Here is a 5,589-nt window from a genome sequence, read left to right on the forward strand (position 1 = left end):
TATATTCATTATTACACATTGATTTAATCCTTGATTTCATGACATTTCTCTCTTTATTTTTTAGAGAGATTCTTACTGATAACTTGGATTACAAGTAACGCAGATTTAGGAAACATGGTAGGAAGCGTCATATTTCCAATCCAATTTAGGATATTGTTGTGTCCGGGAGGAAATAGGATTGCTTATATTTCCTATACAATTTCGGATTTTCCTTCGTTTATATATAAAGCAGATACAGATGCCCTAATCCGTAGTTTCCTAGTTAGCGCTTTGTGCAAGTAAATTTTCTTGTGCGTTCTTTCTCTTTTCTGCTTACACAATCTCTTGTTTCTAGCCACCATGAAGATCCGGAGACAGAGTTTTGAACCAGATGGTTCTGGTAGCATTAAAATAGAAGCTGTTGATTTAGATGATTGGTGGGTTCTCTACAATTTGATTGTTCCTGGAGATGCTGTTATGGCTAATACTGTCAGGAAAGTTTCGAAAGACGGTCGTGTTAAAAAAAGTTCGGGGCAGATTAAGCTGAAGCTGGAAATCAAAGTTGAGGCTGTAGATTATGATAAAGAAGAATCAGTCTTGAGAATTCGTGGAAAGAATGAGTTAGAGAATGATTTTGTGAAGATTGGAGCGTTTCATAGTTTAGAACTTGAGCTGAATCAACCCTTTATTCTATTTAAGGAGCACTGGGATGCAGTGGCATTGGATGTGATGAATGAGGCTGCTTTTGATTCTGCTTCAGGTGCTGCCGATCTTTCTGTCGTTCTAATGCAAGAAGGAATGAAGGATTAGCAAGTATCTTTCTTGTTTGGAGAAGTATTACTACCGCTTGTGCCCGGATAGAAGCTTCAATTCCTCGAGGAAAGAATGGGGTTACGGCATCGAATAAGTTCTTCGAGCATGTGCTGAAGGCTTTTGTGAAACATGTTGATTTTAATGTGGTTCGGTGTGCTGTGATTGCAAGTCCTGGGGATATTAAAGATCAGTTTTATCGTTACTTATTGTTGGAGGCAGAGAGGAGATTAGAGTTGAAGTTGATTATCAAGAACGAGTCACGGTTTGTTCTTGCGCAAACAAGCTCTGGAAACAAGCATGCTTTGGAAGATGTTCTTGGTGCTCCGAATGTCATGAACTTGATTAAAGACACTAAAGCAGCTCAAGAGATCCGAGACCTCAAAGATTTCTCTGACATGCTTTTGAATGATTCTGCTCGAGCATGCTATGGGCCGAAGCACGTTGAGTTTGCACAAGAAGAATATATGGCTACACAAACACTTCTCATCAAAGATGATCTTTTCAGGAATAATGCTGATATACCGACGAGGCGAAAGTTTGCCCATCTAGTTAAATCAGTGAAGGATTCAGGGGGCACTGCTCGTATATTTTCATCAATGCACGTTTCAGGAGAGCAGTTGGCAATGTATTCCGGCATCGCTGCAGTTCTTCGATTTCCTCTGCCGGACCTTGAACATATTGAGGTGTAATGAACAAAGGTTGTGTTTCTTTGGCTTTAAATTGTATCATTTATATCTGTCCAGTTACTCAATTAGGCAAATATATGGTTAATGATCTCAAAATTGCACCACTATTTTTAAATAAATTAATCATTCTTTTTCTGATATCTTCTTATTTTCTTCAACATCTTTCTGGTAAGTACTGGGATGAGAATCCATGCTAGTTCTAAGCAAAACACAAGCTTGAGACTGCTCCATTGCTGATAAGTTGTTTCATGTTATAGTGCTCGCATCATACATGGCGTGGCAAAGTTAAAAACAGAGGAAGCAAATGTTTCCACAACCAGCAATGAAAAGTGATACCGGATGTTAGAGGAGACACCCTTCGATGAGACAACGAGGTATATAGGCTTGTTAGTATTTCGAAGTATAATCCTATTTGATTGAGATGGTAACTAGCACTCTATCCATGCTACGTTTCAAGTATAATCTCAGATTAATTTTTAATACAAGAAAAGAAAGCATTTGTCTTATGAATGTATTTAATTTTGAGTATTCTGATTTTTTAAATAAAAAAATAAAATGATATTTTTATATTTAACCAAATAAATTAAAAAACACAAGAAATTATAAATATAAAAAGAATTATCAACGATAATTAAATAATCAAATGGGAAGCTAATCTTTTCAAATAAATAGAGTGTTCTATTAGTACATCTCTACAAACCTACATAATATATAACATAATATCATATTAATTCATTAGAAGTTTTAATTTATTGAATAGACTGTTTTATAACTTCTCCGCAAACCTATATAATATATAATAATTTAATTTACTATTTTATTTAACATCCTTATATACAATATTATATATTTCTTGAAGAATTATATTTAAAAAGCTATTAGTAATGCACCTTCCATCGACCAATTATTATAAGAATCCAAATCGAAAGTAATGTAAGGAAAATATGTTAAAACATTTCGGGGTCGGGGAAGTTCTTCTGTAATGAAAATTTGTCTGGAATGAAGCTATTAACAAAGGAGAGGTTCTGATGAATCACAGGTAGTGCATTTACTTAAAATGCCCATGGATTGGATACACGGGTTGAGAGAAAGACACCTCATCATGAAAACTCAACAAAAATTAAAACCAGTGGAAAAGAGTGCTAGCAAGATGATATACCCAACTTTCATGTGCCTAGTCACGTGTTAAGTCCAAGCATATATAGTTCTAGTAAGATGCTAGACTAAAGTCCCTTAAGCTCGGCTACATATTAGGCTTAAGTGCTTAGAGATCTGACAATATATTAGACTCAACTCCATTTGGCTCGGCTACGTGCCAGGCCCAAATGCTTGGGAGTCCGGCAGGATGCTAAACCTAACTTCCTTGAAGTCGGCTATGCGTTAGGCCCAAATGTTTATGGATTTGACAAGATGTTAGATCCAACTCTCTTAGGCTTAGCTATACGCTAGATCCAAATGCCTTTAGACCTAGAGGGATGCTAGACTCAACATCCTTGAGTCTATGATCATCCCAGAACCTAACGTACAATAGGGGAACCTAAGGTTATCATTTCTCTACACCCTAATTGTATAAAAGTCCTCTATGATAGTGTTTGGTTACTGCCCTGTGATAGAAAGGGCATAGACAATGAAGACATAAATGTGTTTAGTTAAAGAGACAAAGACAGAGGCATAAAAATAAGTATTTCTCTGGAACAGTTTTAGAGTGAATTTATGTACTTTCAAACAAGAGGTACATAACAAACATGTTTCAGAGACAATATTTATTATTTTTTATTCCTAAATATCCTTCTAAAAAACTTTCAATTCTAAAATTGTTTAAGTAAGAATTGTAAGGATAAAAATAGTTATTATCATAGTTTTAAAATCCAATTCGATGTTGATCTGGGGTAAAGCCCTGGTCACTAGTCGAGGCCTGAGTCAAGGATTGGGTTGACCCAAATTAACGTAAAAATAAAAATAATTATTATCATAGTTTTAAAACTCGATTCAAGGATCAACCCAAGGCAAGGCCAAGTCACGAGTAAGGTTAACCATTGACCCGGATCAACATAAAAACAAAAGTAATTATTATCATAGTTTTAAAACTGACTTAGGGGTTAACCCAGTATGAGGTTCGGGTCACGTGTCAGGAAGGTCAAAATAAAATAAAAATTATTATTATCATAGTTTTAAAACTTGATTCGAGACTTAACCAGGAGCAAGGTTCAATTTGGGGCAAAGCCCGAGGCACGAGTTAGGGGGGGTTAACGTAAGGATAAAATTTGTTATTATCATGGTTTTAAAACCCAACTTGGGAGTCAACCAGGGCAAGGCCCGAGGCACGTGTTAGGGGGGTCAACCCGGGTTGACTCAAATCAATGTAAAGATAAAAGTTGTTATTATCATAGTTTTAAAACCCAACTCGGAGGTCAACTAGAGCAAGACCTAGGTCAAAGGTTGGAAGAGTCAACACGAGTTGACCGAGTCAAGGTATGAATAAAAGTGATTATTATTATGGTTTTAAAACCTGACCCGGTAGTCAACCAGTGATAAGGTTCAAGTCACGATACGGGAGGGTCAACTCGGTTGACTCAAATTATTTTTTTTTAAATAATCATAGCAACCTTGTTTTGATCAATTTTTTTTTTCCAAAAAATTCTATGGGTTTTTTTATCAATGTTTTATCCTAGGTTGACTTAGGGTTTTGACCGGGTCAGGTCGAGTTAATCATTCCTGTATTTTTTCTTAAACTAGGACCAGTTCAAGCCCTATCAACCCGTCAAGTCAATTCTGGTTTTATAACTAGGGTTATTATAACATTATTAATTTTAACTCTCAATATAAATTAAAGTAAAAAAAATCTAATTACTTTTTAAAGTATATAAGTTTGGCAACAATACATATTAAGGGTGAAATAGACTTTTTCATATTTTTTTGTCTTGTTCACAACCAAATAGGATACAAAGACAATCACTTTGTCTTGTATATCACTACTAAACAAAATTTTATCCCCATATCTTTTTTGTCATCTCACCACTATTTTTATCTCTTCCATTCCACGATAGTAACCCAATGTGAGCATCATCAGGTTCCAATGTTGAACAAAATGAAGGCTTTTTAAAGAGAACCTAAAATTTATTTGATTGGAGATCAAATCTACTTATGCAATAGCAATAACTCATTTCAGAAAAATTCAAAATTGAAATAATTTATCTATTTATACCATAGATAAAAAATATGTGAATCAATTTCAAAGCATCATTAATACAATCCTCAGGGATTTCATTTTCATTATAAACTTTGAGGATCCCACTCGCCAATTATAAGAGTATAATAACCATCCTTTTCTTTTTCTCCCTTTTTTTCTTTCTTTTCCTTTCAATCTCAAGATGATTGATATATATTGCAATAGTACCCGAAGGGAAAAAAAGAAGAAGCAAGCAGAACCAGCTTATATTAATATTTCAATAGTTTTACAAAAAAAGTCAAGGAAGAATTAATTTAAACATTTATTAATATATGAAGTGTAAATTTTTAGATACAAGAGAGAAAGTGTTATCGCGAAGAAACTTTAGGATGTTTAAGGTAAATTCTTTGAAAAGTTAATAATCCAAGACGTGTTTGTTAGAAAGCAATTCTTTGCTTTCTGGAATTGCTTTCTTTGAAAAAGATGTGATAAAGAAACAGTAAAACATTAGCTAGTGTGGATTGAAAATTAAGGTAATTGAATTTGCAACAATAGAAACCATAAATTTGATACACAAGAAGCATATTCTAGAATTGTTTTTTCTTTTCATTATAGATAGTGAAGGGGAGTCTTCCATTCTATCATATTCATCGATACTGATTATGGATAATGAAAATTTTTTTTTTTGTTCCAACTCACAACCTGAAATCTAAACGAGTCGAACATACAACCTAGTACATGTCCCTCGATGTTGAGGGCATCCCTCGACAACAGGGGATTTAGTGACATTTCTGGTTGGGTGTCTTATGTTTTTAATAAGTTGTTTAATAGTTGATATGTTGAATCGTATGCATAATGGGCTGGTTTAGATCGATCATAACTGGATGTACTAAATTGAAAAAAGTGTGGTTTAGGATCTACTAAAATGAAAAAAAGTGTGGA

At 34.3% G+C, this 5,589-nt stretch overlaps 1 pseudogene; it reads left to right on the top strand.

The window, feature by feature from the left end:
* On the top strand, window positions 1–2,094 carry LOC18097595 (protein PELOTA 1-like; annotated as a pseudogene).
* Window positions 2,095–5,589: the final 3,495 nt, after the last annotated feature.

Source organism: Populus trichocarpa, chromosome 4 (assembly GCF_000002775.5).
Source record: "Populus trichocarpa isolate Nisqually-1 chromosome 4, P.trichocarpa_v4.1, whole genome shotgun sequence".
NCBI lineage: Eukaryota > Viridiplantae > Streptophyta > Magnoliopsida > Malpighiales > Salicaceae > Populus > Populus trichocarpa.